This window comes from Schistocerca nitens, chromosome 6 (assembly GCF_023898315.1).
Source record: "Schistocerca nitens isolate TAMUIC-IGC-003100 chromosome 6, iqSchNite1.1, whole genome shotgun sequence".
Lineage (NCBI taxonomy): Eukaryota > Metazoa > Arthropoda > Insecta > Orthoptera > Acrididae > Schistocerca > Schistocerca nitens.
The window spans coordinates 467,590,832-467,603,057 of NC_064619.1; the positions used below are offsets into that span (position 1 = coordinate 467,590,832).

The 12,226-nt window shown below is 42.0% G+C and overlaps 1 pseudogene; it reads right to left on the reverse strand.

Annotated features, from left to right (window-relative positions):
• Window positions 1-3,415: 3,415 nt before the first annotated feature.
• LOC126191899 (5S ribosomal RNA) lies at window positions 3,416-3,532 on the reverse strand (annotated as a pseudogene).
• Between the last annotated feature and the right edge of the window lie 8,694 nt (window positions 3,533-12,226).

Below are 12,226 nucleotides of genomic sequence, written 5' to 3' on the forward strand. Positions count from 1 at the left end.
GTCTGCTGTGTTGTGTTTTTCTGTAGTATAATTGTATTACAATCTATGCCCTCATTGTCCCGTCCGTCACGCGTTATTTTGCTGCCTAGGTAGCAGAATTTTTTACTTCATCTTCTTCGTGATCACCAATTACGATGTTAAGTTTCTCGCTGTTCTCATATCTGCTACTTCGCCTTTCGTCTTTCTTCGATTGACTCTCAGTCCAAATGGTTTACTCATTGAACTGTTCATTCCATTCAGCAGAGCCTGTAATTTTTCTTCACTTTCACTGAAGATAACAATGTCATCAGCGAATCTTTTAATTTTTCTAAAGCTCTTTTAAATTCTGATTATAATACTTGATCCCCTATCTTTTCTTATCGACTCCTGTTTCTTCTTCTATCACGTGATTTGACAAGTCTTTCTCATAATAGAAGCGTTCAATGTACTACTTCCATCTATCCGCACTCTCCTCTGCGTTTAACAGTGGAATTCAAATTTCACTCTTAAAGTTACTACCCTTGCTTTTAATTTCACTGAAGGTGGAACTATGTAGCAATATACTAAAAGTACTTTTACGCTTGTGTGCCTTGCGCCTAATCGCCGTGCACCCGCGTTTGCTCAGACGCGGGATGAGACACACATGTAGGTGTTTATTTCTGAATATTCAACACTGTAGAGATATATGGAAAGGAAGCGCTGAAAGGAGAACACATTTGTCTTTGCGTGTACGTCAGCCAAATCCAATCTGCGTTAGCGTGTGTGTGTGTGTGTGTGTGTGTGTGTGTGTGTGTGTGTTTGCCGGGGGATGGGGCACGAGGAAGACTCTTATTTTGTATGAAGCGTTTAATTCGATTTTTCAGTTTCTTCTTCTTCACATCATTCTCTGGACAGATGTGTTTTGATGTCACGCGAGATTTTGAATTGAGGTTCGATTTCCCGCTCTGTTATGGGCAGCAAAAATATGGTTTTCTCATACTCATACAACAGTGAAGTAGCTTTTTCAATTATAAGCATGATTTCAGTTTTTTATGAATGAAAGCAGCTGGTGAAGGAAATGCGACGGCTTCAGCGCTATGGTGCTCTTCAGATTCCATGTGTTTTTCGTTAGACCAATCGATAATAATGCCAAAGCAAAGGCAAAGTAGAAAGAGTGCGAAAAACTAAGTATTTAAACAGGGAGAGGTATTGTAGTAAAATAAAGCAGCAAACGAACAGAAAGGCGAACGGGTACACGACTACTGGGACGGGGCTCACTGCTAGCGTGTCCCAGTGCTGGTAATCAGAGGCATTTGTGACCTTACACCGCTGCGTACGTCTCCTTGCCTCTTACTGCAACAGCTGCAAGCACCCAGTGCGCACAGAAAGTTGCACAGTTGTAACAGCACCTTAACAGTATCGTATTGGTTGGCAACAATCTGCTTCTAGTATTCGAGATCCATGCTGGCGAGTGCTTATTCTTTGACATTGTTTGCCAGCCTACAGGAGCTTTCTCGAGCTTCAGTTTCTGTGTCAAAGGGAATAACGGTCCTCGAACATCCGCTGCATTCACCTGAAGTGACACCAAGGGGGAGCATATTAAGAATGCTGAACCGATTCTACTGAATGTTATGGTGATTCTGGACAGCACTTCAGTTGAAGGTTTTTAAAGGATGTTCCAGAGCCACTACAATTGGTGGATGCAAATTTTTGGCAAGAGAAGAGATATGTATTTTTCAACACCGATCCTGTTCCTTTACCACAAACTTGGTAAAAAAGTTGTTACCGGGTGACTAAAAAGAAAAACGGGAAATTTTCGAATGGAGATTAATGGATGGGCACAATTACTTCATACATATTAACTTATGTCAATGTATAGTATCGTCGTCCTCAAAAAGTAGGAGCCTCTAACGTCACTCGATGGCATGGCGGACGATACAGTAACCTCGCTGCTGTGTAGTGAACGCTCATTTAGCTGACGTGTATTTTGCTGACGCCAAGAGCGAAAATTCGGTCCATTGACAAAGGCACTGAGGTGGAAATGAGCTTCGTCCAACATTGACAGATTGTTAATGGGATTGTCGTCGTCGTGTACTTCTGCTAACATGCGTTCAGCGTATTGTCCACACATTTGCAGATCGTTTGGCCAAGTTGCAGAACAATCTGCAGCTTGTACAGATGGAACTTGAAATCCACTTTCAGTATTCGTTGAACACTCGCGCGATGTAACTCTGGACATCGAACAGAGCACTGTGGGCTTCTTACGAAAGCAAAGCCTCGATATTGTCTCCCGTATGAGCGGTTAGGGCTCTCCCTGCAGGTTGTTCTTCAATGCAGAACCCATTGCTTCAAAATTGAAGACCCAGTTGTTAATGGCATGCGCCGAGAGAACACGGCTACGGCGTCCCATGTTGAAATGACGTTGAAGTTATCGACACACGGCCTCGACATTTCCGTTCTTGTAATAGGCTTTTACCGCAAACGCACGCGGCACAACTTCCCATTGCTCCATCTTCACTGTTTACAAAACGACAAGACAGTGCGAGCAACATTCTATTTGTCATTTGACGCCACCTATCTCTTAGCGTTGCCACAACACGTTCCAAAATTTCCAATTCTTTTGAGTCACACTTTCCTTCGTATTACATTTATACTACATTCGAGTAAATCCCGGAGTTACTGAATCTACCATGTTCTTACAGATTCGTGAATTATTTACAGTGGCGTTTTGTATCGTTATTCATGCACTACAGCACTTATTTTCTGCAGAAGTGATGGAAAATGAATTAAGAATCGGTTTATTGACCTTCGCCTTCTTCACTTATGTTTATTGTCAATTAATTTGAGTTGCAGCTGTAGCGGTTCTAAAGCTAAGTACTGACAAAGTTATTTGTGCACTGTTATACATACATTAAATTTAATAGTTTTTAGTGGTGTTTCGTGCTGTTTGTGGCGAAATAACGATTTAATAAACTTCTGGAAACGTTCGCTCGCTGTGTTTTTTAGAGGTTTCTGTGTGTTGAAGTCGTTTCGTAAACTTCGTGCTTTAGTTTTCAGCTGACGTTTCTTATTGTTTATAGTGAAATATTTCAGCAAAATTTTTATTCAGTGTTTTAACTTCGCTGTGTGTTCCAGTGGCCGTTTGAATTTTTGGTTTCAGCTAATAATTTTATGAAGTTTTGTTGGTATTGGTATTGGCAGTGGTGTAATAGTATTAATACAAGTAATTACTTTCTTAATAACTAACTAACTAACTAACTCCGTCTACAGGCCGCAAGCGACCCATCGGGACCATCCGACCGCCGTATCATCCTCAGGTGAGGATGCGGAGAGGAGGGGCATGGGGTCAGCACACCGCTCTCCCGGTCGTTATGACGGTTTTCTTTGACCGGAGCCGCTACTATTCGGTCGAGTAGCTCCTCAATTGGCATCACGAGGCTGAGTGCACCCCGAAAAATGGCAACAGCGCATGGCGGCTGGATGGTCACCCATCCAAGTGCCGGCCACACCCGACAGTGCTTAACTTCGGTGATCTCACGGGAACCGGTGTATCCACTGTGGCAAGGCCGTTGCCCAATTACTTTCTTAATAGACAGAGAATTTCGAGACCGCTATTGTTAGTTCTATAAATAGTTCTACTGGTGTAACTGAACTTAGCTAACGTAAACGTTCAGTATTTTTTTCAGTAACTGTAAAATTTTACCATGAGTGAGAAGTGTGGGGTCTGAGGTAGGTTTGTGAGCAGTGGGTTTCTGTGTGGGATTTGTTGAAAGTATTTCCATTGGGGGGAATGCAATTGGGGCATCCTAGTGAGATCCTCTCCTGGGAATGCAGAATCTGTAGTAGAAAAAAATTGATAGAGCAGCAGGAGCGTAAGATCTGTGTCCTTCAGGTGCAGTTACAACGCGCAAAGGAGGAACTAGATAGGTTGAGGAGGGTAAAGGATGGCGTGGAATGGGAACTGGCAGTTGGCAAGAAGGCAGCAAGAGGAGGTGGTATTCAGACAGTTATACTATCCGTATAGGCAATAGATTTGACCAACTTTCAGAGGTCAGTGGGGAGGCGCCTCTTGTAGCTGTAGATGTAGGGAACCTGCAGCAGTCCTCAGTAGTTAGGAGGCCTAGGTCAGTTGCAAAGTCTAACAGAAAAAGAAGGTTCTGCTGCTCGCACCTAAGAGGTGTGGGCCAGCAGTTGCAGGAAGTGTTGAGGAGTGAGTACCAGGTCATCAGCATTGTGAAGCCTAGTGCAAGGTTGGCTGACTGACAGTATGTGGAAGTTGTGTAGGAATTTTACGAAGGAGGATCAGGTAGTGACATTGGGTGGAACAGGGAATAGTCTTGATAGGGACGGGGAATATGATGTAGGTGGTGACCTGGCAAAGATAGCTACTCAAACTGGTGGCACTAATGTGCATTTCGTGCAACTGTTTAAACGTCATGGTCTGCCTCATCTTAATGCAGCTGTTAGGCGCGTTAACATGGGGCTGGAGAGGGCGCTGATGGCAGAGGGCATGGGTCACATTTCAGTGGTTCCAGTTGGGTCTATCAGAAGTTGGGGTTTCACTGGGAATGGCCTGCACCTCAATAGGTACGGGAAGGGGAGGCTGGCAAAGTCACAGTGTAGTCGTTTGTGGTGGGATCACTCATGGAAAAATTCCGGTAGTAATTGGTGTTAGAGCTGCACCGTTTTTAGACTGAAGTCAGCAGATAGGTATACGTGCTTAAAGGAAGTCCCTCTAACTAAGGGCTCACCTTGAGAGGAAGTAATGTTTCCAAGTAGAGAAGGAATTAGCATATTTCATCAAAATATGAGAGATATTAGAGATAAAGTTAGTGAACTGCTTATAGATGTTGACTCTGAAATTATTGGTACATCGGAGCACCACTTAAATAATTTGACGATTCAGAAGCTTTCTTTACCAGGATACAGGTTAGCTGGCTGTTATTCAAGGAGTTCCTTGTGGGGTGTGGGAGTGGCTATGTACGTAAAAAAAAAAAAAAAACAGTATTGCATTTGAGTTCATAGACGTATCACGGCACTGCACTGAACAGGTATTTGAATGTTGTGCAGGGGCAGTTGAATTTAGTGAAACTAAACTTCTAATTGTTGTTTATAGGTCCCCTAACTCTGACTTCAGAGCATGTCTGCTCAAGCTAGAGAGGGTTCTTGATTTACTTTGTAGTAAGTACCAGAAATTAGTTATATGTGGTGACTTCAATATAAATTTTGTATATGATGGTGCACGAAAAAGGATGCTCCTCAATTTGGTGCTACGGAACTTCACGTGTAAATAAAATAAAAATAAAATTGCGTACCATATGACTGTGAACATTTCAGTTCTGGCCTGTTGCTTTCGACTGATTTTCTGTTTCTTCCATTTTTTTGTTCGCAGTGGATGAAGGAACTAAGAGGGTCAAAGACCGTTTCAACATATGCATATGAAATGATTAAATGACCATGATCGTTTTAAGTGAATAATGTGTAAATTACATACAGTCGTAAAAACATATATCCTTATCGTAAACCTCTTCTTGTAGGTACGAATAATACAGTTTTAATGATCATCTCGAAAACGTAGAGTAATTTGAGTTGCGCCCTACCAAAACTGTAGTTCTACAGTTTTGGAACAGCACAAAAAAGATGTAGCATGTGGTAGGATTACCGCTTGTGTTGGTGACATTGGCAGGGAAAGAAACATAAATGAATGTGTGAGAGAGAAAGTGAGAGCTGACGACTTCTCTTTGTTTTATTTGTTTGTTTTGCACATAATTAGAACTGCATATCGTTAAGTGTTAGTCCATTATGTAGTTTACATCCATAAAAAAAGTAAATTTCATTTCATAGGTAATAAAAATTATTTGATCACTTACCTTCTGCGCTTTATGTAACCAAAGCGATTAATTTTTATGAAAGTACAGTATACATGCATGAGTATAAAAAAATCTATACAATTATTGTTGTTATTTTGTACTCAATAGAACATGCTTCACCATGATCAAGGGCGAGAGTTTCTTGTTATTATTGATAGGTGCAAAAGTTGTTTATGAATAACAGAAGCATGTGTTATATAAGCTCGATGAAATATTGAAGCGAAGATTGACGTGTCTTTGTGCTTTTCACTTATTTTATCTTTTTTTAGGAAAATACGTTTTCTAATGTTACATGATAAATCAGTATTGTGTTTCATTTTTGCCACGACATACCTCTGTTCCATATTACAAATCAACAATTTTCGAATAAAACGAGACAATTTCAATTTTGCATAAATACTGTTTATTTTTAAGTAACAGACAGAAGGATAACTATGTAGAAGAAAAATCATACGTTTCATGGCCCTTATACATCCTCAATCAGTTTCTAAACGGTTCACCACTGCCGGTTCATATGGGAATCTAGTAAGAGACTGATGGTACGCACAAACAAAGCGATCGAAGTAAGGTAACGCCTGACAGGTATGTAACACACTTAACATACGGGTAACGCGGTTATATTCTTAACTGACCAAAGTTACTAGGACGTAGTCTACGCTGACTTACGATAGCCTAGCTAGTCTGCGGTAGTTTTACAGTTCTGTTATTAATGTTCTGTTGATGACTTGCACCATCTTTGTTTATCATCCTCTTATGGCGAGCTGTGGTGCTATGGCGTGGGGCTTTCAGTGTGTAACAAGACTACAAGTGTGTACCTGCAAATAAACACAAAATAAGTGTGTAAATCTTTTCGTGGTGATAATTAAAACGTCACTAGTTGCTTTGATCCATAAATAGTTTGCATCGAGGATTATCATATGAAACTGAAACATGCTTATAATTTGAACAGCTACTTCCGCTGTTGTGTGGATCAGGGGAACCATATATTTTCCAGAAAAAAGTGCCAAACAGTGCGAGAAATTGAATCTCAATTCAAAATCTCGCGCGGTATCAAAACACTCCAGAGTTAAGTGAAGAAAAGGAATCTAAAAATTCGAATTGAACACTTCTGACGAAGTAAGACCCTCTCCCATCCCACGGCAAACACACACACACACACACACACGCACGCATGCAGACACAAACTCTGAGGGATTGGCTGACGAATGTTTTTTAGTTACCGGTTTTCCTTATCTTTAGAGTATAATACGCAAACGTCTAATAGTTAACTAGAGAGATTAGGGCACTGAGACAGTATTTCCAGCGTTTATCGCGTCTTTTGGAACTGTTTTAACTGTGAATGGGGGCGAGCAACTGCAGCTGCAGGTTGGAGAGTTCCCGGCCGTGAGGGTGTTGCGGGCAGCCGACCTCCGAGGCGCTGGGCGCGTGGGAAGCAGCGGCGGCGGCGGCGGCCAGCGTCGGCTCCATTTACACAGCAAACACGCGCCCGGCCGCTACCCGCTACCTGCACCAGCCAGAAACGCGACGCCGCGGCCGGAGTGCCTGAGAGGGAGACAGCGAGAGACAGAGGCGGCTATTCGCTTCCAGTTCGTCCTCCTCTGTTTCTGGCGCCTCCAGGGGCTTCAGTTACCACACAGGCATCTAGTGACAGTGTTCCTAGTAAGAAGCGAGGTTCCAGCTGTTGTTTGACTTGTCGGTGAATGAAACTAAGAGTGAAGGGAAAGAACTTTCAGAATTGGATTAAAAGAACTAGGGTTCAAATGGCTCTGAGCACTATGGGACTCAACCGCTGAGGTTATTAGTCCCCTAGAACTTAGAACTAGTTAAACCTAACTAACCTAAGGACATCACACACATCCATGCCCGAGGCAGGATTCGAACCTGCGACCGTAGCGGTCTCGCGGTTCCAGACTGCAGCGCCAGAACCGCGCGGCCACTTCGGCCGGCCGAACTAGGGAAATAGACGCGAAAACTGAGTACAATTACAGAACTTCCAAGCTACTTACCGCACAATTTAGCGTGAGAAAGAACAAAGATAAGGAAGAGCACTCAAGAGAGAGTAGCAGTTTGGTAAATAACAGAGTATTATCAGATACTATAATAGAAAGTACCCGAAGGAAATTATTTGTACTACCTAGAAAAGATAGTAAATAACAGAAGTGGCACTGGATGGAGATCAGATTCGTTTCAGAAAAGGAAAATGTACCAGAGGTACAATTGCGACATTTTGTTAGTAACGGTATGTAGAGAGAATTGCTGTGCAATCAGCATCTCACGTATCCAAGTTGATAATAATAATAATATATAGAAAAAAGGAAAAGAAAGTTGAGGATCGCCGGCCGCGGTGGTCTCGCGGTTCTAGGCGCGCAGTCAGGATCCGTGCGACTGCTACGGTCGCAGGTTCGAATCCTGCCTCGGGCATGGATGTGTGTGATGTCCTTAGGTTAGTTAGGTTTAAGTAGTTCTAAGTTCTAGGGGACTGATGACCACAGCAGTTGAGTCCCATAGCGCTCAGAGCCATTTGAACCAAAAGTTGAGGATCTGTTAGATAACGCTCAAATGGTTCAAATGGCTCTAAGCACTATGGGACTTAACATCTGAGGTCATCAGATGACTTAGAACTACTTAAACCTAACCAACCTAAGGACATCACACACCTCCATGCCCGAGACATGATTCGAACCTGCGACCGCAGCAGCAGCGCGGTTCCGGCCTGAGACCCCTAGAACCGCTCGGCCACAGCGGCCGGCGATAACGCTCAGTTTGGCTTTAGAAAAGGTAAAGGCACCATAGAAGCATTTATGTCAATTCGGTTGATAACGGAAGCAAGATTGAAGAAAAATCAAGACTCGTTCATAGGATTTGTTGACGTGGAATAAGCGTCTGACAGTGTAAAATGGCGCAACAGATCGAAATTCTGAGGAAAATAGGAGTAAGCTATAGGGAAAGACGGGATAATGTGCAGCGTGTACAAGAAATAAGAGGGAACAGTAACACTGGAACACCAAGAACGAAATGCTCGTATTAAAAAGGGTGTAAGTCAAGGATGTAGTATTTCGCCCCTACTGTTCAATCTATATATGAAAGCAGAAGTGACGGATGTAAAAGAAATGTTCAAGAGTGGGATTAAAAATCAGGGTGAAATGATATCAGTGATAAGACTCGCTGATGATGTTGCTATCCTCATAGAAACGGAAGATGAATTACATGATGTGTTGAATTGGATGGTCTAATGAATAATGAGTATGGACTCTGAGAATATATCGAAGAAAGACGAAAGTAATGAGAAGTAGCAGAAATGAGAACAGCAAGAAGCCTAACATCAGAATTGGGGTCACTAAGTAGACGAAGTTAAGGAACTCTGCTACCTAGGCAGCAATATAACCCATGATGGATGGGGTAGTGAGGATATAAAAAGCAGACTTACACTGGCAAAGAGGGCTTACCTGGCAAAAAGAAGTTAGTAGTATGAAACATAGGCCTTAATTTGAGGAAGAAATTTTTGGCAATGTACGTTCGAAACGCAGCTTAGTTTGACAGTGAAATACGGACTGTGGGAAAATCGGAGCAGAAGAGAAATGAAGCAGTTGAGATGTAATGATACAGAAGAATGTTAAAGAAAGTAAAAACTGATGAACCAAAAAAAAGGAATAATAAAGAAACATCGCCATAATTTCGTAGCACTTGCGGAAACGCAGCTGTCGATAATACGTATGTAACAGAACGCGGAGTTGTTAGGGACCGGGATTTTTTTTATTTTCACGTGCAGTTTCACGTAGAAGGCGGTCATAAGTTAAGAGCTACTAGGTTGCATGAAGGAATAGACGAGCAAAATCGTTCGTCATGAGGTGGTAAACTGTCGTATTTACGATCCAATTACTTGTAAATTCTCTTTAAATTGAAGTATTACGGTTGATTGAAGAGAGCGGTGGTGCGTGAGGTGTAGGAGAAACGGGATCCAAGAAATTGGTTCCGCCTATTAAATCACGAAAGGGCCACTGGTCGGTGGGCCAACAGCCATGAAGTGCGAAGTGAAATCTCTGGTCTGAATCAAGTTAGTTTTTTATTGTTATTACTAATTGGCAGCTAGTATTCTATTGGATTCATGTTACTGCATGCAGACGGAGAGTAGATGTCTGTATAAAGCCTAATTACAGGAATGTTAAGAGAAGCCTTAGGGTTTTATTAACTAACCAGAGCGCAGGTCATTTTCTTTTAAGAACGCGTTTGAAAAGCTTGCAAATACGAGAAGTGTAATCCGACGGAGAGCTACATAGATGCAAGTGAATTTTAATATTTCTCACGATAATTTACAGTTCTAGAAACTTCCATCCAGGCAGTGCCGTATTTTTGCAGCATTAAAAATACTGAGAAGAATTGGCGTAAAGCACAGGGACATATGGGTAATATCTGCAAGACAAAATGCTAGCAATAAAAGAAAAATTTCAAGATATACGACTTCATGTAAAAGACGAAACAGAAATGGACGATGTCGAACTTCGTGATAACTTTTGCATTGAAGACGGAAGCGAAGGTGGCAAAACAAAATTACAGAAAATATGGGATTAATTGCACAAGTAGAGAAGATCCAAATAAGAGACGTACGATTCGTCACAACGCTTTATCGTTACCGAGATGGCCATCCACACCCAGTGACAGAGGCTACAACAGAGGTGGTGTGCATCATGATGCGATTTACTGTTTAAGTTCCGATAGCGTGTGCTCCTGGAAGAGTCAGGGTATACAAGGTGTTTGACTACAACAGGTACTAGGGAATGAGGCGAGTAGAGGGCAATGGGAGAAGCAAGTAAGCATAAACATAGATTCGGAATCCAGTGGTCCCCGATACGAAGCATGCACAAGTACATTCACGCCAATGTTACAGCACTATGTCTAAGGCTACGTTTATTTCGGAACACCGCAATGAGGCTTAAATTACACAGTGATATGCTGCTCGCATTTGATTTTCTCGTCATTCTGTACATCTAGGTGCTGGTAAATAGCATTTAGACGTCGTACATCGGCCGTGACTGGACTGTGCCATGGCCTCCTAGGTCCCCCGATTTACAGCCGTTGGGACTATTTTTTCTTTTTTTTTTTGGGGGGGGGGGAGGTCATATTTAGAAATTCTAGAGTATTGCGGCCCTGTTGATAGTGTCGATGAACTCCGGAAACACATTGTGGATGGCTGTCATCGCATTCGCAACACACCTAGGAATTTTCAACGTTCATGGACATTGATGAGGAGACGTGATGAAGGCTAGATGCTCATGAACGGCGACGATACGGAACACTTGTAATGTGTTTGCCCCCCTGAAGTTTGGTTGCTGAGAGACTCTGTTATAAAATAATAGGGTACTGAGTGGTAACACAATACATCGGGGAAACCATTGGTTAGCGGATCTATGTTTATTGCTGCTATTTGCTTCTTATTTTGCCCACTACTCGTCTGTTTTGTTTGCACGTATAATAGTTAGACAGTTTGTGTATTACTTCCACGTACATATATTTCGCGAAAATACCAAGAAGGATGGGAGCAACAGGACAATATACGACCTAACGCTTGAGCGGAAGGTGACGAGTGCTCAAAAGACTTGTTAACTCTGGCCTGCATACTTAACAAAAATTAAGGGTCAAGGATATTTATCACTATGTAAAAAGTCAAGAGTATTGGAAAGAATACCAGCATATTTAATTTTATGATTGGGGAGGATTCAGTAAAAAATAGTGAACATTTAACTTACCTAGAAGTAAGATTACAAAATATAATAGCCGGTGGAAGACGTGGTATATCATTTAGCATGTGCACCTTGTGTAATGAACTGCATGGAAATGAAATAGGACGCAGGAAATTGAGAAGGAGATGCAGAGAGAAAGAGAGAGAGAGAGAGAGAGAGAGAGAGAGAGAGATTGGGGGGGGGGGGGAGGAGTAAGGAACTAGAAGGATTTAAAACTCTGGTGCTGTAAGAGGATCTTATGAAATTGCTGATCGTATGAATTATATTATAGAAGTACGAGAAGCGAATTCGATGTAAGTGAGCCCTTGTTGTAAGAAGATTGCTGAACGTAAGACAGACTATTGAGGAAGTTAGCTCGAAAATGTTAGTTACGACGAGAACCTCATCAACTGGCAATGAAAATAAGAGAGATTAGGGGATAGGGATGCATTTACAGTGATACTTTCCTCTCGTTGTGTAAATGAATGAACTAGGACATACATCCACATTACTTGACTACACGCAGTTCACACTTAAAGTATTTGGCAGAGTATGCGTAGAACCATTTTAAGATTATTTCTTTATCGGTCTACTCTCGAGTAACACTTGGGAAAGCTGGACGCTTTCGTTAAGGTTGTCATTTATTTGATGTTATCGTGAAGATCTTTTCTCCTTATGTAC